We start from the raw sequence: 24,098 nt of genomic DNA, 5'->3' as shown, positions 1-24,098 counted from the left end.
GGAGACCGAGAAGACAGCCTGAGAAATTGTAGCCTAAATGTCAGCGCTGCGTCACGGATTTTGCTCCAAACTGGGCAAGGGACTTTTTGGTTATAAGTTTGTGCACAGCCAGTGTCATCCTCATGTTATGAGAATTAAAGTATCACCTCTTCAGTATTGCCTCTGAATCTCCTCCATTGTGTGCCCACCATAGAGCTCTTTGTTCATGCATGCTGTAAATGAGTATTCAAAGGCTTTCGCCGATTTACATCATTCACATTAAAGAAAATTGTAACTATTAAGACCTCAACGCTGCCGGTATCGTGTCACTGCAACCAACATCACATTACCTGACAATTAGAGTATGAAATCTGAGATTTTAGGTAGGCTAATACATTTCATCGCTACAACAGGATTTACATCGATCCAAACGCACAAGCATGTAAAATAAACACTGAACGATAAGTATAAAATGCAAATATACCCACTGAATATGCATCAATATTAAAAAATAATACGCACACCAGAGCCAACGGAGGAGAATGGAGGAGCGAGTCGTCTCATTATGCATTGGCGGTTTTCCACGCAGGAGCCACGGTTCTCCTCTTCATGCCTGCCTTCTGTCCCGTTCACGTTATCGAAGCCTTTTGGAAAAACAAACAAGACTAGGTTGGCTTTCAAATCGGCAATCAAACACCCAAGAACTGGCTTGGGGGGGGAATTACTCCGACTGCGGCCGGGCGGACTATGTAGTAAGCGGGATTTGCATATTTTGATGCGCTAATTGCCTTGATGTATTTAAATATGGCTGCACGTAGCTGATATGCTTGTCTACGTCATTGAACGTGCCCTCGCTGTTAAACTAAAACGTGAATCCGGTTGAATCTAATGGATACGCCTGCAATTAGGAAAAGAGGGAGGGGGTAATAAGAGATTTACGTTCCCAGTTTCTGTATTTTAAGTCACATCATGATTTCTTGAAATTATTTTTTAATGACACATAAAGAAAATGAATTTGAGAAAAAAAGAAGATGTTTCTATCTGAAAAAAGCAGAGCAGGTGTAGTCTGCTGCTTTTTCACCAAGGATAGAGGGAAGCTATATCAAAAGTGGTCCAACTCGTTTTGCAGAAAAGTCGAGCATTAGTAGCTTAATATTCACAAAAACAGAAAAAAGTATGTCATCACCAAGATAATTAGCTGAAGACACAGGCTACTGATAGGCTACTGACAAGTAGGTCACCTCATTCTAACTTTTTTCTATGTGAAAGATGTTTCTTATCTTTATTTTCCCTTCTCTCTCAAGGGCTGTGTGTGAGTTGTCCACTTTGGGAGGGGGCACGCGCCTGTGTGAGAGTCTTATACGATTACTTCTTATTAGGCTCCTGGGAGAAAGGTTAAATTCATAAGTCCAGGGCCTGTACTGTACACACAGATCCAATCAAAACATTCTGAATGAAGTTTAAAGCGCTGTGTTTTTTCCCTTTTCTTTTTATTATAGACCTCATTCTAGACTTAGTTTGGGAATTGCATGTAGCAAATCATTTCTCCTCTGTCTGAAAACCGGTAAATGCGTTCCGTTTGTCAAAGCGTGTTAGCGAAGTGCCTGCAGCAAATTCATTACCACCCAACTGCGAGGCTCACTCCGTAACCTGGTCAGGGGAAGGGACGGAGAGGTCCACGCCAAACCGCGAACAATGCTGCCTCAGTTCGTGCGTGCAACAAAAGAACCGAGGGAACTTGTTTGAATTTCAGAGCACGTCCTCTCCTCACACAGAAGGATGGACTTTACACCCCCCCCCTCCTCCTCCTCATCATCATCCCCTCCTCCCTCCTCATCCCACCCCACCACCAACAGGGGGAAAAACTTGCACACTCTGAGAGCTTAACTGTGCATGCACTTTTCTATTTGGCGCTTGTAGACGTTATGGGAAAGTTGTCTCTCTCCCTCATCTCGCTCCCTCTCCCCATACCTCCCTCCTCCTCCTCCTCCTCCTCTTCTTCTATCATGTGCTTGGGATATGCTCATGCTTTGCACAGAGCAGCCGAAGCACGTCTAATGCAGGCTACTGAGTGTTAGCGGCAATTTTAAAGTGATGCCCCCCCTCCCAACCACATAATACGGCGGGGATACTTGAGGGGACCATATACCACATCAGGGTACACACGGACCCAACTGAACACCGGTGTTCTTCTCCTGCTTGGGACGCTTTCTGGACGATTGCAGTGAACTGACTCTCCTAGGAAGTAAGTGCAACTTTCTGCCGGTGTTAATAGGCTGCGTAGAGGTAATTGTGTGCGCAAAGGTTTCCAATGTGCGTAAAAGTTAAATAAATGCTGTCGATTAGAAAAAGTAGGTGTAGTTGTTGTATCAATAGTTGATCAGGACTGTTGAGTAGGGAGAGTGCACTTGTTTGGAATTAATTGTGAAGTTTGTGACTGGGAATGTTTTGTCAGTTTGGAATCAGGACACACTGATTAGACTTTTTGCGCATTTTAGCAGCAAATGTAAACTGACCGGTAACTTCAGGTGTGTGAAATAAATGTATATCAATATAGTTGGCTTTCATATGGTGTACTTTATGGACAGTTCTCGTTCATTCTGAAATAAATGTCACTCTATTCGACAGTAGGCTATCCTAGCAGAATGTGAAGTATGTTCCTTTAACTTTAAAAAGGAACATCTTGTTAAAAGTGGTATTGCCTGAAATTATCATTATTATTAGATCTATATGACAGCAAGACACTGTCTGTGGCTTTAGTAGAGGGACTTGATAAAGTGTTAGTAATATGATTTCGGGAGCGAAGTGTGACTCATTTACGCGCAGAAACACTTCAGCAAACCACATACAAATTGCTTAGCAAGATTTTTGACATAGGTAATAGTAATAGGTTGGGTTTATATGAAGTCAGCAAAATTGACACACAAGACATGTAACAAAGCGTGTATTGTATTGTTTATCCATGAGATATTGCGCACTAATACCTCGTTTGTTTAAATAATATAGGTTATAATGCGAACAGAATAATGCACTTATGGTATTTTTTTGGCATCTCGGCATTTAATTAACCCTCACGGATATACAGCTTATTAAAATGTCAAGTGGATCAGCAGGTTGTGCGTTTAAAAAATGGTGTGATGTGATTAAATCATGGCCTCTGTGTGGGAGGCCTATTCTGGAGCCTCCTTCACCCTAATGAGGTGAGCTTTATAATGTTGATCTTAATGATATCAGGTTGGCCTTACAGTCTCATATTCATCAGATCCAGATCAGGAACACAAAATGATTGTGAACGTGTGAAAATTGGCACACAAGAAATGAAGTGATGAAATACGCATGGATACGAGGATTTGGGATAGTAGGAATTACAGTTGATACATTCTTGTATATGTGGCAGGTGGATAGTTTATTTAGAAAGGAATGACTGAAACATAGAAATATGATTGCAATAGCTTTGGCTGGACATTTGAGAGACTAGTGCTGTTTATAGTAAGTAGTTCCTTATTGAAATGCACAGGCCCTGTGACTCATATTTGCTCATTAAAACACCTCCGCTTGCCCCTCCCACCGACGAATCGAGAGTAAACTTGAAAGCCAGATTTAAAACTGTAGCAAGTGAATGGGACACAAAAAAAGAGGATGATGCCATTGACAAATAAACCGGTGTTAATTTGTCACCACCTGATACTTCTCCTGTCACACGCACGCACATATGCACTCTCACACAAGCACTATCTCTCCCACACACAAATTCATTAAGTTGATTACTGTCAGAGGCTAACTTTTTGCTGAATAGTAAGTGATATATGGACATCCATAATCAAAGTTGTGCACAATGTACCTTAAACTGACCTGCAGTTACATGTCATCCTGCGCATGGTGCATCGCATGTTTCACTTATTGTTGACCCACTTCCAAATAGCCTATATATTAATCAATTAGTGCGAAGCATTCGTTCACTTCTTACACTTCTGTGGAAAAGTGAACGGCTTGACACGCGTACACGGTAAAGCTCTTGGGCTTCATTTAGCTGTGAAGCGACATCGCCAGCCTACCTGAACAGCATTGTAGTCTACCGTTCGGATGCGACGATGACAAAAACACAGGGTTCGTAAGGAATCGACGCGAAATCGAGAACGTGAGAGCCATTTAACCACAGTGATGACTGTTAGACTATATGAGAAGGAGCGCAATGAGCGAGCGAGTAGCGTGTTATTGCGATGAGAAAATGCAGCCTGCATTGGATAGAAAGAAGAAGCCCAGGCAGCTCCAGGATGCTGTCTTCATAGAGTTGTTTCATTTTTATTGTTTATATAAATCTGATCGCAGCTTTCCTTTAAAGCAGTTGAATCGCTCTCATTCTGTGTAAAAAAACATACGGTTGCCCTGCCATCCATTTTCATCCCTGTGTGAGAGAAGGTGTGCAGACTGCTCGATGCAAGGCGGATTTATTCCAGCGCGCTCAGTGTAATGGATGGATATTGTGCATGCATTGATAGGAGGGTGCATTTGCGATTTTTTTTCATGACATCATCGCAGTTACATTGTCGTGGTCCGAGGCCTTTGACCTCACCGGGGTTGGTCCATATTTTGGCCACCCCCAGCCCCCTATCGTGTGGGGATGGCCCTTATTCCCCCACTCTTTCCACACCGCCCGGCCGTGCAGCAGAAAGGACCCTTTGGCTCAGTCATCGGCTTTATCTCTCCTTAAATACACGCTGGATGTGAACGGACAACATGACACTCTTTGGCCAAAAACAAGCTCCTGTCTTCATAATCCGAAACATTTGCGTCGTAATTCCTTGTGCCGTTATTGCACTTTTCACAGGAAACCGGATTTCCCCCTTCACTACCGTGTTTCTTCTCCGCCGGCCTCACAGGATATCTATTGCTACTGCCACAACGACTTAATAGAGGCGAAAGAGCCTTTTGTGGGATTGGAGCTATTTGCATTGCAAATTAGGGCCCCCTGTGCAAGGATGACTGCACCTTACCCGCGATTTTCAAGGCCTACTTCAACTCAGTAATATGTGGTAATGTCAAGTGAATATGACATTAACATTGGGATTATATATCATTTTTTCCGAAGAATTGCTGCCCTTTTACGCCGGGTGTATAACAGTTCGGGCTGTGCAGTATGGTCTTCAATGGCAAAAAGGGAATATAAGGAATATAATGCACAATGTCACTTGAAAAAGGAACACTGATGACTTTTACATAATATATTTGATCTCGGAGAGATGGAAACACGGGGACCAGAAGAGGAAACCTACATGTGGATTATTGCTGAAGATTGGGAAGTAGGTTGTTATCTTTGGTTATCTAGCTGTATGAGTGTTCTGCTCGTCATAAAGCTAGATAACCGAAAGTAAAAACTACTTCCAAACTCATCGAGGACTTGTGGAGGACTCATGACATATAATGGAAAAGAGATGTAGATGCTATTCATAACTTTATTTTTATATTGGTTTTATTTTTGCTTCTTCCCCCCCAATGTACATATGCATATGCATGTTTACCACTAAGGGGCATTTTTGTTTGTGCACTTTGCTTATTTGTTTGTTTGTTCCTATTGATTAATAACTTTCAGGTGGCATAATGTAGGCTATACAATATTTTCGTAAACACACACACACACACACACACACACACACACACACTTCTGTTAATACAGTTTATATTTTAAAAGTTATTAAAATCGCATGTTAATCTTAGGTATTTCATGAGGATGAAAGAGTGAAATGTAGGGCTTCTGTGGAAACCCACGTGCGACTCCCTGCCATACAGCATGATCGAGCCCGGCCAGGAAACGGCGCTGGCATCCCAAACAGTAATAATTAGGACGTATACAGAACTGACAAAAATTGAGAGAGAGGGAGAGGGAGAGAGAGAGGAGAGAGAGAGAGAGGTGGGGGAGTTGGGGTAGGAAAAGGAGGGAGGTGGCAGAAGAGGGAGGAGAGGAGAGGAGGGAGGGAGGGAGGGAGTGAGGGGATTGGGGAAATATGGGGGGGGGTCGGGCCTGCTTAATTGATTCCGTTAACCGCAGTGCAGGAGATGTGAACGACTGGACGATCCCATTCCCACGCTCGGTGGGGCAAGTGGCAATGCCATGCCCAGGCCCAATGTGACAGACAGCGCAGTGAGGGCCTGGAGGGGCTGGGAGGGGGGATGGGGGGCGACAGGGGTCATGAAAAGACGTCAAGTGCACCAGACTCATCTGCATCCCCAAAGAAAGAGGCGACGTTTCCCAGCCCCAGCCGACGCGGCGCTCCTAAACTTGGAGTAGTAACGGTCTTGAATGCGTAATGTCTCGCCAATTGTACTGATAATGAGGACTTTGGGTCATTATCTTAAAACTATGCGGGTTTATGAATTTGAAAGAGATGGGCTGCAACTCTGTAATCCTGCAGACCCACTTCACTGCGCGGATCCTGCCGTTGTACGCTACTTATTCTTCTAAGAATTAGTCAAAAGCACAGATAATGTTGCATAAATAAGTCTGGGGCATTTCAATAGGTGCCATTTATGTGCATTGTTTGTAATTGATCTTGAACCCTAAACGGATTTAAGATCAAGTTTGCTGAGAGGACATTTGTTAGCAGCATAGCCTATTATACATAGGCTAGACAACATATATTTTTTGAACAAAAAAAGTGCAAATTGGATCAGCAGTTTTAAGGATAACCCTAACGCTCACTTTGAATGGTTTCCATTTTATCAGACAAAAGATTATTTGGCCGATCTCAGATATGCCTGAAAATATATTAGGCTCTGTTTTGCCGCGAATTATTTAATGTGCACAATTTAAAGCACAAGACCGCTGTTATAAGAATGTAACACTTACTGTATAGCTGAGTTGCAAAATTGTATTGTAAATAAGTGATATATAGTCCTCCCCTAATTTATCCACACAACGTGAGGTGGCTGTTGCACTTGGCGACTGTTTCATACGTCATAAACTTCTTCCGGTGCAAAACCACGTGTTTAAAACCGTCTTGATTAATTTAAAGACATGTCAAATAATTGTTTATCTTTGTATACATGTTTATGTATTATAATTTCCATGTTTTAAAATGTCTGATTGAGTCATAGTTGAAGTTCACACTATGTTCAGAAATCTGTGGGCTTTTCTCTTTTCTTTTCCCTTTTTTTTGCAACAGAGGATTATTCAAGTGCAGTGTTAAACAGAGCCGCAGTGGCTGAATTCAACACCTCCTTTACTGAAAAGGTCTCTTGCCGACTTTCTCACACCGTCAGACAAAACTAGTGTCTCTTGTTCCCAACCCCCATCAGAGAAGCCATACAATAACAGGTCGTTTACCAGAAAGAACATTTGAGAACACAGTTTGGGTTGAGCAGCGCAGAAAAAAAACAAGTCTTATTGTCCTTGGTTAAGTCGATTAAAATAGTTGTCTAGTTTTATGAAAGGGAACACTGTTTTCAAGTCTGGGGGTCACACTAAATGTCAACCCAGAGGACGATATAACTCAGTATCTGTAACCTAGCCCCCAGCACATCATGCACATTTCCATTGCAGTTGTTATTTTTTTCTTACAAATGTATTCTTAAAACAGTGCCACATTTTGGTTCTTAACTCAAACAAGAAATGTAATTCTATTTTTTTTCCTATTTTTATTAGATCCAATAGATTTGTAGATTTTAAGAGGTTTAAGTCAGTGTAAAAACCATAAACTAAATCACTGACTTTATCATCCCTCCACGAAACTAACCTTTAGGTCCATCCTTACAAGCATAATATAAAAAGGACCTTAGTCCACTGAATGAATAGCGAATGTGAAGCAATGCTGTGATGCACTGTACTGGCAGAGAGCAGCATCACATGTCTCAAACAGCTGCAAATCACAAATGCATGCATCTCCCTTCACAGCCTCTTTTAGTACTCATGGGTTGCATGGAGGAGAGATGCAGTGTGGGTTGGCAGAGGTTATGGTGCTTACTGTCTGTCTCTGGAGATTGAGTAAATCTTTCTAATATGGGTAACATTACTGCTTTTTATGAACACTGACAGCTACTGCTGCCTTAAAATAATGAACTGCATTCTCTATCAGTGATGCCGACTCTATCAATCATCAATATCATTTCAAATTCACCTGAAAGTGTAAAGGTTCAAACTATTTCCCGGTGTCTTTATAAATGAGGCTGAACTGTGTCTTCTAGTGTGAAGTTGACAAAAGTATGCTTTTATATTATTATTTATAGATGTGTCCCTGCCATACAAGCATGTTGGGAAAAAAAGGACCTGCTATTCCGTTCATGGAGCCCCATTTCCATATAAAAATATATATATATCCATGTAATCTGACTATGCGTGTTGAAATGGGTGGTGACGGTTCCCTTTCCTTCTCCTCAGTAAATGGGGGCTATGTGCTTTGCTCTGCCCTCCTTCCACGCTGACAACTACAGTGTGTCGCAGCCATTGTTGTCACGTGATATGTTGAGTAACAAAACCATGGCGACCATGGAAGGTGTTTTCATATTCATTTGATGGGCAATCAGCATATTTAATGCGAGCGTGCCCAGGGTTTTTATTTGCGTCCACTGTGCCTCTGTGCTGTGTATGGCAGGTGCAGTAGCAGGTTTATAATATGCATCGGCCCAGGGAAATTTCTGTTGCAGACAAAGGATGTAAATATAGTTGACATAAGGGTGACATTCTTTAATATATGTGCTGCGTGGCTGTATTTATAGTTACTCCCAGAATGTTTTGCACAAACAAATTGGTAAGATATATGGCTTATTTTTCAGTCGGAAAAGTTGTCATACTCAGAGCTACCATGAAGTGTCATCTGCCATATTAGCCATAGACAGTCAAAACAGTTTAATCCAGAGAAGAAATTCAGGACTATATTCATGCTGCTGTGGCTTGTGGTGGGGAGCATCCTCCATGTGTATCTACATATATATGCATGGATGTATGTCTTGGTTTGCATGATGTGTATGTTTTCCTGTGTGTTTGTCTCAACGATTAACTGATGGAGGCGTCTCGGCTAGCTAGTGAGGCCACTACATCATGTTGATGAAAGGGAACAATAGCTGTGTCTCAGTCAACAACGTCTGTCTGTCTGGCTTGGGCCAAGTCTCTCTCTTCCTCTGGGTGTGTGTGTGAGTGTGAGTGTGAGTGTGAGTGTGTGTGAGTGTGTGTGAGTGTGTGTGTGTGTGTGTGTGTGTGTGTGTGTGTGTGTGTGTGTGTGTGTGTGTGTGTGTGTGTGTGTGTGTGTGTGTGTGTGTGTGTGTGTGTCTCTCTCCTGGACATGAACTTGAACTTGAGACAGGCAGCCAGACACCATCTGTGCACCAGGGGTAATGAATTTGGTGCATTCAGGGCTGTGGAGCAAGCTAGGCCACCGCCACCCATTGATGAGCAGATGACCCCTATAGTCTGAGTTAGCTCTTCATCGCTAATATAATTCAACAATACCAGCTGGTAGTAGGGGAGTTTATTTTAGCTGTTTGCCTAAAGAGCAATAAGAGAAGTGGTGGTGCTAACATGCATGTGTGGAGTATGCATGTTTGCCCGTGTCTCTATGCTTGTCAGTGTTGGAGCATCCTGTTTTTCTTTATCTCTCTCTATATAGCTCATGCTAATTAATTGACATACACCCTTTCCCATCCCATATACTGTCCCTTTCCCTATTAAAGCACTGGCCTGCTTTTTTAACGACACGGCCATGCTGAATTTATTGCCTTGATAATTGAAAGGGCCGGTTCAGTATTCCCTCTGATGAAGGGTAGTAAGTGAATGAGGCATAAACCTTAAACAAGCCGGGCACAATGTGAATTCCTACAGGCCCTCCTCCTCCTCCTCCTCCTCCTCCTCCTCTTCCTCCTCTTCCTCCTCTTCCTCCAGATCAAGCTTCTGCCACAATCACAAGTGCACACACGCATGCGCACACACAATAAGGCTTTTCCCTCTGGTTGGTGTCGCCACGGCAACGGTAGGTGAGATCACCGTGCGCATGGCAGCATCAGCCCTTGCCAATGCAGGACAGACTGTGTGTGTGTGTGTGTGTGTGTGTGTGTGTGTGTGTGTGTGTGTGTGTGTGTGTGTGTGTGTGTGTGTGTGTGTGTGTGTGTGTGTGTGTGTGTGTGTGTAATGTGCTGTATGCAAAAAAAAGCCACTAAGTGCCTCTTTAAATGGTTCAATTTACACATTTTAGTTTATAATATGTTTCCTGTCAGGTAAACTTACATCCACTGGTTTGTTGATTTAGTCAAAGTTTCTCTAATTGAAGCCATAATGTGGTTGTTCAATGAGTTGTGCGAATCTGAGGTTATGGTTTCCATATAAGGCAAAACAGATTCTGAGAATATAAGGGCCTTTTACATACTGACACACACTAACCCTCAAAAGGTGTCATCGCCTTCATTAATGGTGTCAATGGCGATTAAAAGGGATCTGATCGACCTACTCCATAACAGAGCAGTCAGCCATAACTTGCCAATAATCCACAGAGGAATGTCATGGTTGGACCCTTTTTAATGACATCATGCATGGCCACTTGAGCGTCTTGTGGGGAGCAGCGGGCATGCTGTGCTCTGCCACGCTGTACGGCCCTCCCCATCAGCTAACTGCATGGATATGCACGGCCAACATGCTGTCAGAGATCTATTCCATACATTGCATTATGAGATCGTCTTTGAAAGTGTTGTGTTGTGTTGTATGTATGGGTTTGTTATCTGGAATTAGCAGATTATTCAGCTCTTGTGGTATTACAACGATGTCTTTGGTAGTTGACAGTTGGTAGTTTAGAGTTGTACCACTAAGTACAATTTCAGCTGAGAATTAAAATTCCCAGAAAATGTATGTACAATATAACACTACATACATGACTGAGATACATTCTTCTGACATTGTGATTGTGTTTCCACAGTTGCAAACAAAGTGAAGCAAAAATGATGTTGTCCCTAAAATGAAACCACTAACATCTTATTGGCCAAACTATTGTTTTATCAAAATCAAATCTCCATCAGTATGCTTGTGAATCTGCCACAGCACTGCAGCCTACATTTCCCCTTTATGTAAGTGCTGACCATAGAACCAATCACTGCAATATGTCTAAATCAAGAGGCAAGGAAAACAGAGAAAAAGGACATTTTGATATAAGTCTATCACTGTGATTATGTTGTCTTCTAAAATGTCTTTAATTACATTGTGTACTGTGTTGGCTGATAATGGCATCCACAGTGCCTTAACATTTAAAATGACTAGGCATTGTTGCTTAAACCATACAACTGGTCATATGATCATACTTACATTCAACCTACATATGCTCTTTTTATTTTAATACAAAATATAACTGTGAAAGTTGTAAGAGGAGGAAGCATAATATGCTATGCCACATCTTTCTCTTTGTACCTGTATTTCAAACCATAATAATGCTATACTTCAGCTCTGTAGCAGCATTGTTAGATGTTAATACTGTAGCAGCAGAAGTGCACAATAAGGCTGTGTGCATAAATGCTATTTTTACACTCCAGGTCTAAAGCTGGCTGTCAGCCTGTCTTCCAAGATATTTGTGCTCTGTTGGCTCTTGATTATGCAAATACTATGCACTATAAATAAATTAGTATAATTGCATCTGAAATATGCTTTGAATCTTTCTCGAAGATGAAAGGGTGTAAATAATATATTTCGTGTCACTGCATTATTCATCCTCTATTAATTACAAACATCGGGGGCCTCTCACCATGCTATATGCTATTCTCTTATTTTAAGTCATCAACATCTTATTTTTGTATGTACAGTACACCGTATACGGCGACGATCTCACAGTATCAAGTCATTTGTTTCAAAATTATGAGGCTAATTGTCTAACTGTATTTACCCTCAACATCCCATTAGTAAACGCTATTAGCGTTATGCAGTTTCCAAACCTTAATTATCTTTTATTGTTGAAATGGTAATTCATGTTTGAACAAGCTCTGACTCTTTAAAAAAACAACATACCTGTATTCATTGTCTGAACATGCTGAATTTTTATTTTTCTGATGTTATGCATAAGCAGGTCTATATTATAATTTCATAGAAGAGGAGTGGCTTCAGAAAACATTAAATAAGCATAAATACTGTAGTGGTGCCGCCACTACAATTAAAATATGGCCGCCTTTGCGCTCTTTGTAGAGCATACGATATTGAGGCCTAGATGCAATTTGAATACGAGGAACCATTTGAAAAATATATGCTGTTCGGCAATTAAATTATATGGGCACTCGGACTAGGGAGCCTGTTCCACTGCATATAGAATAGTGAGCAGTAGTTGCTACGCTCGCATTAGCATCTGGCCCTTTTATGTAAATTTGATGAGAAAGGACTCATGCATATACGCCAGGGCTGGGGTGTACTCGCCTAATATCCTTATTAGAGAGGGATGAATTAAATATTTATCAGGGGGGCTAAGGGTTAGGAAGGGGGGCCTGTCCTGTGTTGTCGTGAGGACCCGAGGTGGAAGAAGGGGGAAAGGGAGGAGGAGGTTGGCTTTCTCTATGAGTGTCTCTCTCTGCCTCAAGGTGCCACCATCTTAAGGCGTTTGGCAGTAGTGAGAGTGTGAGGAGGGTAGACCTAAAATGTCCGCTGGCATAGACACGTGCACGCATACACATTAACGCATACAATTTCTGTGTGGTATGAATCACGGGGCACTGAAAGTGGATTATTCATTTACTGTCATCGGCCTCTCTGCATGCTGAACGTTTCATTTGCATGTATTAATTTCCTCGATAACTGTCACCTACAAGATCGGACTGTGTTTAGCTTTCGGTTGCACGCCGTTTATTGGGTAAAAGCGCTAATACTTGCACCATCATCGAAACCAAACCAGTGTTTGGTAATATTTAATCATTTCAATTAAGCATTTCAATTTATTTGGAGCCCAATAATCAATTTGCTAATTGGATTTTATTGAGTTGAGTTTAACTAAACATTGTTATGCGACACAAAAATCATTTATATTTGAAACTATTTAATCTAAGATGCATTTATGTGGTAATTTAAAGTGATATAATGTCCATTAAATATATTGATTGCCGTCATCTTGAATGAGTGCCTGCCATCTTAAGGTGCAAATAAAAGTCAGTGTATTGTATCTATGACGAATGTATCAGTGTACTAACTTCAACCTCAAGGATAAAGGTGCAACATTTTACCTTTTGGGAACAGTTACTGATAAAACATTGCTCTTTTTGTGAGAGTATTTCTCGAAAATGTAACGCCAAAAATGACAGTAGAATTGCTTTAGAGCAGAGAAAAGAAGTCGGTGACAATATTGCCAATTTATGTAAATCAGCGCTATACTGTTCCCCTATCATTTTCTGTCTCCTTCTCTCTTACTCACTATCACTGTCACATACACACACTGTAGCTGACCTCTCCTATCTGTTAATTATCATAAATTTGCTTAGTGAGGCGGCATACACACAGGCACACACACACATACACACATACACACACACACACACACTCATACACACACAAACACACATGGGCACAGCGCACAGACACACATTGTTCAGTGAGATACAGACACAGCATTAGCATTCTCTTTCATCCTGAAGTGCTCCTGAGGCATAGCATGAGGAAGAATGTGCAGGAAATTATTCAAGATGAATTATACCACACATCATCCTTATTTTTTTGGGCACACACACACACACACACACACACACACACACACACACACACACACACACACACACACACACACACACACACACACACACACACACACACACACACACACACACACACACACACACACACACACACACACACACACACACACACACACACACACACACACACACACACACACACGCTCACCAGAAAGTGTGTTATCGGAGGTGTTACGGTTACAGCTTGGTTAAATTGGTTGACGAAGTTTATATTGATAAATGTATATTGTGTGCATAATGTATAGTGTGTGAATTCATCTGGAAGTTTTCATGTTAATATACTGTGTGTACGAGGATAATATATGAGGTGTGTGTCCTTGTCATAGTCAGCCTGGTGTCCTTTTTTACACAACATAAGGTATAGAATATCAGCTGTTTCCCTGTTTCTTCTGATGAGTGGTACGCCCCGGCGTGCTGCCAAAGAAGTGGGAATAATTAAGCGGCTGCATGTTTGAGCCTGGCGTTGGCTAATGGATTGTTACCGGGAGGAAATGAGACAGGCATCATGGGGGAGCCGGTGGCAAAGCAGACCTCGAATTTGGATAATGAAACACTGAAAGCCACCGGGGTGGAGAGTAGGAACACCTCTCGTAAAGGAAATGTTTTTGTTTTATGAATACTTCTTTTTGTCATATAGGTAGGTGCAATTGGCGAGGAGTCACACAGTGTGAGAAAGGCACAGTTGGTTCTGCATCACTTAAGTCAAGATATGTAGTTTTTCCTATTTTCAATTACTTACACTGTGTTTCAAATCAGTGCAGCTCACTTAAACATCATTTTTATTTGTACACTCTATAAAAAGAAGGGCTTGTGGGCCTACGGTCTTTATGTTCCTTTTCATGTTATCTCATTTTGTCTGTGTGTGATTGTGTGTATAAATATGCAATTTGCATTAGAGCTAGCGTCCTCTGCATCAACACACTGCTGCTTTCGAGAAAGCAGGTGGACGATTCTTGGCACAGTCGTCGCCCACCCACCCCCAACCCATGCTACACACACACATATGTAGGCTAGAAACAGAGTAGTGTTGGAGAGAGGGGGGAGCAGAGCGGAGGAGGGAGATAGAGGAGCAGGAGGGAGATGGGATGAGACAAGCCACACAAGCCGCAAAGGGAACGGGGTGAAGGTGGAGGGGGATGCTGTATAGTTACCCTAAACCCTGCCGTAGGGCTAAAAAGACACACACACACACACACACACACACACACACACACACACACACACACACACACACACACACACACACACACACACACACACACACACACACACACACACACACACACACACACACACACACACACACACACACACACACTGGTTTGCAACACAACCGCAAAACACACTCAGAACAGTGTAGAGGGGAGTATAAGAAAAACGCCCTGGTTGAAGATTTTGGTTGTTTATTATTATCACTGAATTAATAATTGAATTTAAAGATAATGGTTGTCAGAGGTTTATGTTTTTTTATTATTTTATCGGGATCCTTGATTTTTATGTATATTCAGAGTATGTATTTTATATAAAATATAAATAAAATTGAGAACACAATCATAAGAATCTTGTGTGGTTCTGTTAATATTTGATTGCCATGCAGCACTGTCATGACATTGTGTGTGCCTGTGCAAGTGTTTGAATATGATGTGCGTGTGAGTGTGTGTGCACTTTGAAACGGAGCTCTAATAAAATGTGGCATCTGTCAGTTTGATATTGACATGCCAGAAGAGCCTCACAATCACTGGGGAACATAACCCGAATGAAATCCAGAAAACAAAAACGACGTAGCGTCATAACCACCACATGGTAATGAAATGTACTTATCGAATATCAAAGGTGCAACATTGTTGTCCAAATACAGTATTTTTAATAGCAGACCAGTTATTAAATCGGTTCTCGTTCATCATTTAAAGATCCATCCAAGTTCATCGGCATGTTGCTGTGTGAGGTCAATCATTTGGTCTAAAAACGAACCAAAGACTGATGAAATCTATCATGTTTACCTTTGACCTCAAACTGGTCCTTTAGCCTTGACATTTGACTTGTAACCTTTTCACTCCAGTGAGAGGAAGCAGAGGTCAAGGGTGGTTTGGTTCAACAACATGGCTGCTGACACTGAGTTAGCATTCACCAGCATTTGACTGGAGAGATTCACAATTTCTAAAATTATCAAAATGTTAATATGACATAGTTAGGTATAATGTATACCAAAAGTACAACGTTAGAGCTCTAGGTTAACATTTACACAATTTCTGATATTAATAAAGTCTTAAAAGGTGTATACCTCCAATGACCTTCAAATTATCTGCAAACCAGAAGCTCACTTGCCATAAAGATATCAAGTTAACTTACTTCTTAGGCAAAGTGTAAAGGTTGAGAAGACGTTTGCACAAAGTTATTGCCAATTTGATTTCCTGCAAGTCAACTTAGCGATGGTAAATGCTACCCCTGTTTCTTTACTCTACCATATAACTGCGTGTTTGCTTTTCCCTCTTTTATTTTTTTTTGGAAACACGTTAATTGTGATTTGCTCAAAAAGAGTAACTCAACATGTAAAGGTTAACTCTTGGTAAATGTATTCACTCTCTGCCTTTTTGTGTCTTTCTTTGCTGTAGTGATGGAGAAATTGAGCTGTGGAGAACTGAAGGCAGCAGGAAGTAGAAGACCCCCATGAGGTGAGCTTTGGTTTATAAACAAAAATGCATAAATGTGTGTGTTTGTGGGGGGGGGGGGGTCTTTTTGAGATTATTGCGACCACTTAAAGGACACAATCAAATTATTGATAATCAGTCTTTACATTTCTGATTAAATGCCGAGCATCATAATCACCATTATATTTTAAATGTACAAATCACGCTGTTGTTGAAAAAAACACAGTGTTTAGGATTACTTACCAAATACATGGATTCGATTTTGTTCGGACACATTTTGATACAAAGTATTACAAAACATGGTCAAAAATGTTTTTCTTGTCAGAGTTTTATTTTTTCAAACTGTGCCTATCTTTGCTGATGTGTGAGCCTGTGTCCATGTGTGTCTGTTGGCCTGCAGCAAAGTTAGCTCATGTGTGTGTTGGATAAAGGCATGGATGTTAGTAATGGTCCAGAGGACACAGTAAACAGAATGGCAGTGGTTTGAAGGGAGCTCAGGCGATGTGCGCAATATCAAATCCCATGACCCACTCTTTGCCCTGTGGTCCATAACAAAGACAAAAGCCCAGGGGAAACAGAGGTTACTGTTCACTGTTCAACACAACACAACACACATACGCACCAACAGTAGCTATAACCAGGAAGTGATTTCAAACTGTTCCTGTGGCCATTGAAATCCATGCGGTAACAGTAATCAGTGCTCAGCATTGCGTGCAGGACATCTCGCTCTATCAATTAGAACCACAGCCTTTTTAACATGTGACATTATATGTTATTGAAACGATAGAAACTATTTAATGAGCTGAGATGTGTTCATGACATGGACATATGTATCACATTAGTTGCAAACAGCAGCCAATCACCATCTGTGCTGTCTTTATTTCAACTTTGACCAAATATTTCCGACAATTAAGTGACCTCTAAAGCGGCTGAGTTGGTGCAAAGTGTTAAGATAGAAGGTGTACACACTGTGCACAACTAGCTGAAAGGTTTTACATCTGCTAGTGTCAGCTACAAAAATATGACAGCACTATACTATGCTTATATTAAGACAATATTTCGCCGATAAAACAATACCACACAGTGGCCTCTTTGGTAGGAAGAATCAAACCAAATCAAAACACCCCATTGATTCTACAAGTTCTGTTTTGAGAGTTGAAAAGTTGATTTCTTAGTGATGCTAGAAAAAGAAAAGAAAAGTGGCTAAAGAGAAGAGGTGGTATGTCAGCACCCATGGGCCTCAGTATACTCATCCTAATTACTCCCAATACTGTCTCACACACATTTGGTGGACTGCTCAGAAGGGCCAATTGGAAAGGCAGGGCAAGTCACTGGGTAGGAAAAGGTAGTGCTCACGTCTGTAGCTCCATCTATACCACAGAGAGATGGAGCCTTATATCCAATTCTGCAGTACATTTCCACAGAATTACCCTGTTGGCATGAAATTAATGGTTTTGCCACCATAACATTGATTTGAATAGAATATGTTATAGCTGACCATTGGTATCTTTCTGTATGTCCTATATACATATTTTCATTCCAGCATAACTTCAGTGTGCAGAGTGTAGCCAGGATAATTTCGATAGGTGTTTAAAGGGCTAAAGTGAAACCCATTAGCCCTCTGTGTTGTTACCTGAGACTTCAGAACTGTGTCATTGTATAAAGAGGTAGGTCAACAGCTTTTCATTTTTTCAACACTTGGCTGAATAGCATTAAAAGCTGACTTTTGACTTTAGTTTAATTGGGTTTCACTAGATAATTGAATAACTGAAGACCATCTGTGGAGAATCTTTGCAAACATTTTCTATGCATACAAAACTATCATCTTACATATCCTTCCTTCTGCTAAAAGTCTAGCTATATCTGACTTTGCATTATTTAGTTTGAGAGGTAGGCGTTTTTATGAGTAACACCCCCCCCCCCTCTCAGCCATTACCTGTGTGCAGAATAAAGCAAGGTCATGGGGCTTGAAGCTGAAACCGGAACACAGAGCACCTTTTCTATTTTGCAGTATTTTGTGAGACAATATCAAGAAAGGCTAAGGACATGGACTTTTTACAATCCATTTATGTCTCTCTCTCTCACTCTCTCTCATATGTGTATGGTCAGGATTGATATTATTTCAAGCTCAGACAATAAAAAAGCATATAGCATATAATGAATATTAAAAAAAATCCCCCATAAAAAAGACAGTATGTTTACTATACATTATAGTTTGTTTATATTGCACTGCCTCATTTCCTATTCTATACTCATAATCATTTATCAACCATGCATATTTGGAGTACAGCTGCTTACTATTATGGTGCCAGCGGGGGTAAGTATTTAAAATGTGGCGCCCGTATTCCTGGATATTATCCCTCCAGTCTAGTAGGCCGGCTTCTGCATCATCAGTGCAAGCCCACAGCGATTAATGAAGTCGTCTGCATGTGTCTGCATGATTAAGGAGTGTTAAAGCGCCAGCGTGTGTGTGAGTGTGTGCATGTTGTCTCGAATAATACAACAGAGAACAAAAGACACCAGAATACAATGAGGCTTGCAGTAGGTATAGGTCCATTCACAAACATACAAATAAACAATTTTGCACAGTAAAGATAATATGGTAAATGCAAAGGTGGAATTATTCATCATGCCAGCAATTATAAATGATGACTAAAAGTTGGAGGCCACAGAAGGAGTACAGTATTTATTAAAATATTGTAAAATAGGTGAAAGGCTTTTTTTCTTTTCAATGATTTAGTTTCAATCTATAATTTTCCTTTTTCCTATTTGTCAAGTAATTCCATATTTCATGCTTGGATGCAACCTCTACCCCGTGCTATATATTGCAGATGCTCATGCCTCTTAGCGATAGCACACGATGTCATTTCCATGGTTGTTCAAAGATTCCACAAAACTAGGACATACTCATTTTTCTTTTCCTCATTCTGATGCACCACATTATTATTGGTGTAGCATGGGATGAGTCTGGTATTTGCAGAAATCTCTTCTTATCAATTTAAAATTAAACCAGATTAAAATACAGCTTTCATAGGGCTGTGTAATAGCGATGCGTAGGGATGGTTTCTTCTGCATCATGATACAGTCAGAACAAAGGATATGCACATTGTAAAATCATGCAAATTAATGCAAATCGCTGGCAGCAAGGAATAGCGAGGTGGCAGGAGGGGAGTTTGTATAAGCAGAGGGATGCCAAGGACTTTGTATACACTTGCCGGACAATCTAAGTTGTGGCAGATAACTACAAATATATGTGTTTGAATCTGATTCTAATTTTTGTGTGTTCAGCAAAACAAGACTACTTAATTTCCTCTGCATACAAGTACTGAATACATCCCAGTACGACTCCTAAGGCCTAAACGATATGTACCTTTTTGTTGACTTTTTGCATAATTATTTTCCTTATTTCATAATGCAACAATATGCCGTGTTCGCTGAAGAGGCTGTCGTAAAACAAAATGGATGCAAATGTGATACAATATCTGTTAATAGCATTGCAGTAATTGTGTCTGTGTGTGGGGGGAATATTTATACCGTAGTGTCTCAGAGAAATGTAGAGCAGACATTAACACCAGCGCTAATGAAAGTCCTCCTCAACCTCCCAGTAAATATGTATCAAACATGTGACATTTCCTCGAGTGCGTTCAGTAACTGGGGGGATTTAGGTAATGATGAACTGGGTCTGTCTCCACAGTAAGAACAAGATTCTCCACTTATTTCCCTGGATATTTGATTTGGTTCTTACCATAAATATTTAAAACACTAGTAGGGTTACCTATATACTGTGCCAAGACAATATTACAGATGCATGAGCATAGAAAGTGCAAAAACATTCATTTGAGTATTTACAACTTTAAAGTCCAGTTGCTTTCATCCTAAATTATATATCATTTTTACATTAATACATTAGCGTTGCAGTGTGTGTGTGGTATAGAATTGCGTGTGTATTTAATCGCAAATAAATTAAACATTTTAAATCCTAATTTGTAGATAAATACAAGAAATATGCCAAAAAATCATAGTTGAAAAATATTGTAATTTTTCATAGCAAGTATTTTGGTACCATTGGATTATTCACTATAACAATCACCTTAAATCAATGCTAATATCAATGTCTATTGCATTCAGAGGTTTCTTGCCATACGAAAATCAGCAGTCAATTGGTTTCAACTTGCGTACAATTTTAAATAAAAATAATTACGCCCTTATTTCAGACACACACACGCAGGCACACACACACACACACGCACGGACTAACACGCAGACACAATATGGTTGGGGAGTAAAAGGGGGGAGGGCAGAGACAGACATTCACAATTGTGCATAATGATGTTAACATTGCTGCATGTCTAATGCAGGGGATATTGAGACAGGCACTGGCTGGTCGGGGTTCTGCTGTGTGTTGTATGTGTTTACGGGTATAAACTGTAGCAGTGCATAATGATGTATTAATTGTGGCCTGCTCTCGCTTGTGGTGTTTGGGCCCCTTGCCGAGGTTACTATGCGGCCTTTGATGCCGTCGTTAATCTTATCAAACATATGCAAGATCACACTGCATTTTATATTCTGCTTGCATGAAATCATAGACTGTTACAGAGTCACTACTGCTGTTATTGCTTTGTACAAAAATATCCACCAGTGGACATTTGTTTATTTTTGTATTCTCAAATGATGGTTAATCTTGGAGGAATCAAGCCAGATTTACAAAGCTGTTTGAATTGAACTACTCAGCAAAGAGATAGGTGAATCAGAGGAAGGGTCTAATGAGATAAATGTGGAAAGAATTGCGTGGAAACAACAATTTGAATTGTAACTGAATGAATATTTATATTCATAAGGAATAGCTTGAAAGGTGGGACTTGGTTTCAAACACACCACCAATAATTTATTTTTAATATCCTCCCAAATTGAATGACAGAGAGTCAGAGGGAGGGGAAGTGGATATGAAAATGGATCGCCGGCATCATAAAAGATGGAAACAAAGAGGGACAGACAGCATACACAGGGAAGGACAGGCAAAATATGAAGCTCATTTTTTCGTGGGCACCAAGTGGCGTCTGCATTGCAGATCGCTAAAATCCCCTTCGAATGCGTCCCTGGGCTTAAGGGGGGATGGGGTGGGGAAGGGTGAACAAGGGATGGGTTTATGCTATCTCTGCTTTAGTACACTTTGTTTTTTTCCCTCCCCCCACCGAAATATATTTTTTCTGTCTGCATCAAATGTCAAGTTAATTTCCTGGGTGCTATGAGGGATGTGTCCTCCCCTTCGGTATGTGTGGCAGGGCGGTGGATTGTGGCAGGGTGCTGTGTGTACTGGTGTGTGTGCCGGTGTGTGTGTGTGTGTGTGCTTGTATGTGTGTCTGTATGGGTGAAATGGGAAAGGGAAAGGGGCATGGCAAGGCAAAGAGAGACGAGAGGTGGCGAGGGGGGTTCAGTACAGTATCTATAAATTGGCCCTCTCTGAAGAGCCAGAGAGGTGTGTTGAAAATGTGCAAGAATTTGTGTGTGTGAGTGAGTGTGTGTCTGGTTGTTAAGAATATGATCCAATTATTAATGGATGCTTTTGTCAGCCCATGTGCCTGTCCATTTGTGCATTCACATGTTCAGTTCTTTTGATGGTTCTTCCAAATTGAATACTAACGCAGGAAAAAATGAAAGAGAAAAAAAACATACCGTATTATAGATCCTTATTGCTTAGTAATTCAATGTTGTGTAAAAAAAAAGGATAGATTTCTATGTATTTCTTAACCACATAGTACGGTGTGGAGGGAAATTAGCTTGGACTCGCTCATCAGCTCTCCTGCATTTCCTGGTCGCTAACAACAATGTGTAAAGCTCATTACCGACTGATAGCTAGTAGCATATTATGTTAAACATCCATGCGTATCATCCCTTTTTTATCCTCGTTGCTTGGCAATAGCAGTCTTTGTATCATGCCTTCTAATGCTAGGCCCTATTTTATTTCATTTTTCATTTCTTTCAGGTTTCCTCCATCATCATTGAGTTATTGTGTCCCTCTCATATTCTCATGTCTATGCTTTTAGATGAAGTGCAACCTTTATATTTTCCTTTTACTAGTAAACACAAATGTACTATATGTCTCTCTGTTGTTGTGTTACTTGTGCTTTTTTAAAAAATGGACTGTGATCGAGAGTTTTTTATTTTCCAATCTTACAGATTTATTTCAGTGCCAAATGCACATTCCTTTTTGCAGTTTCTTTACGGCATGTTTCCAACTGGGCTTTTCTTTACATGCGCGAGTATGTGTGTGTACCTGTGTGTGTTTGTTTATCTGAATTACTTTGTGCATTTTTGCAGGCAGCTGTAAAGTGTATGAAGGGAAACTGCATGTTTTGTATTGCAAAGTGTAAAATGCCTTATTGTAGAGAAAGTGATTTTGCATTTGTCAGTCGTGCTTATGCTGATGTATGCTCCTGCTCCACAAATGTCACATCCCATAACCCAGAAAAATTACACCAGTCCCACCTAATTACGCATATTCATGATGCTGTTTTGCATAGTGCTGGTAGCATACTTCTGTTACAAGCCACAGAGCTGAGGGATGTGGTTGAGTGAAAAGGCTTTCAATCCACTGATTCAGTGCTTCTCCGCCACAAGCATAAACTTGATAACACTACCTCCATGCCAATTTTTGTTATGATCTTACACCATTATGGGAAAAGAGTTGTCTCTTATTTTTTGCAGTCAGTCATATTGCCGATGCCTGAAGCATGTTCAAACCAACTGGGAATTTATAATAAAGAAATTAGCTTTGTCCTAGATTATGAAGGTCATTTGAAAATAGATCAGATTCAAACTAATGGCTTTGAAATATTTTGTCATTTATCCACCATTTCTGCTATGTTACTCTTTTCTCTGTGTGTTTATTGGATGGATGGATCATTGATAATGAACAACACCTAAATAGTAAGAAATTAAAATAAAGTTTGGACTTCAAAAGACAAGGGAGGAAGTGTTGGAGGGAGAGGGAGAGTGAGGTGACAGAGGAGAGTGGATGAGTCTTGTTGGCTGGCTCAGTGGCTTATTGTACTCGCGGAACTGACTTAATCAGTCTAGGCCCGGCTCTAATGAAGGAGAGGGTCCAGGCTGTGCCCCTGCTTGGGTAAACAGCGATTGTTTCAGTCCAGGGTTCCCAAACACGGGCAACAATGGTACTATTGTCCCGCCAGCTCTTATTGAGAGGCGTAGCAGAGATGGGGTGAGGAGCAGAAGCGGGGAGGGAGGTAGGTGTAAAAGGGGCAAGAGGGGAGAAGGGGGGTAAAAAGAAAATGTGTGGGGGGAGAGCAGAAGCGTGTGGGAACCTGACAGGAATAGAGGAGGGGGACGTGGAGGAAAAAGAGAGGGATGGAGGCAGATGGAGAGAGGTGCTTCTCTGATCTTGATTTTTTTCCCCCCTCTTCGTTTCCTACCATCTTCCTCTTGTTTCCATACTCTTCTACCTCCTCAGCCATCATCTCTCATCCTTGACTTTTCCTCTCATCCTCTCATCCATACTTCCTTCCTGCACCATCCTTCCAGCCACCTACTCTTATTCCTTACATCTGTCCTTTGTTCCCCATCGTTTTTTGCATTTGGGGTAGCGAGGGATGCTTTGCCTGTCATACCACCTTTACATCACCTTTTCCATCCGGCAATGGAGTGTGAGAGAAAGATGGACCGAGAGAAGAGGAGCGAGAAAAAAAAGGGGATTGGGAGGGGGGGGGGGGGGGGGGGGGGGGGGGGTTGAGAGGAGCATGGGAGAGAAAAGGGGCAGGAGCGAGA

General features: G+C 41.0%; 1 long non-coding RNA gene across 1 annotated transcript in view; it reads left to right on the top strand.

Annotated features, from left to right (window-relative positions):
- The first annotated feature begins 2,029 nt into the window (after positions 1-2,029).
- LOC117473029 overlaps positions 2,030-24,098 on the top strand; it is a 35,024-nt gene continuing 12,955 nt past the window's right edge. The window contains exons 1-2 of the long non-coding RNA XR_004554981.1: positions 2,030-2,224; positions 16,281-16,340. This is a non-coding gene — a long non-coding RNA (uncharacterized LOC117473029). The remainder of the gene's footprint in view (positions 2,225-16,280; positions 16,341-24,098) is intronic.

Source organism: Trematomus bernacchii, unplaced genomic scaffold (assembly GCF_902827165.1).
Source record: "Trematomus bernacchii unplaced genomic scaffold, fTreBer1.1, whole genome shotgun sequence".
NCBI classification, from domain to species: domain Eukaryota; kingdom Metazoa; phylum Chordata; class Actinopteri; order Perciformes; family Nototheniidae; genus Trematomus; species Trematomus bernacchii.
This window is presented reverse-complemented; position numbering and strand designations above follow the sequence as displayed.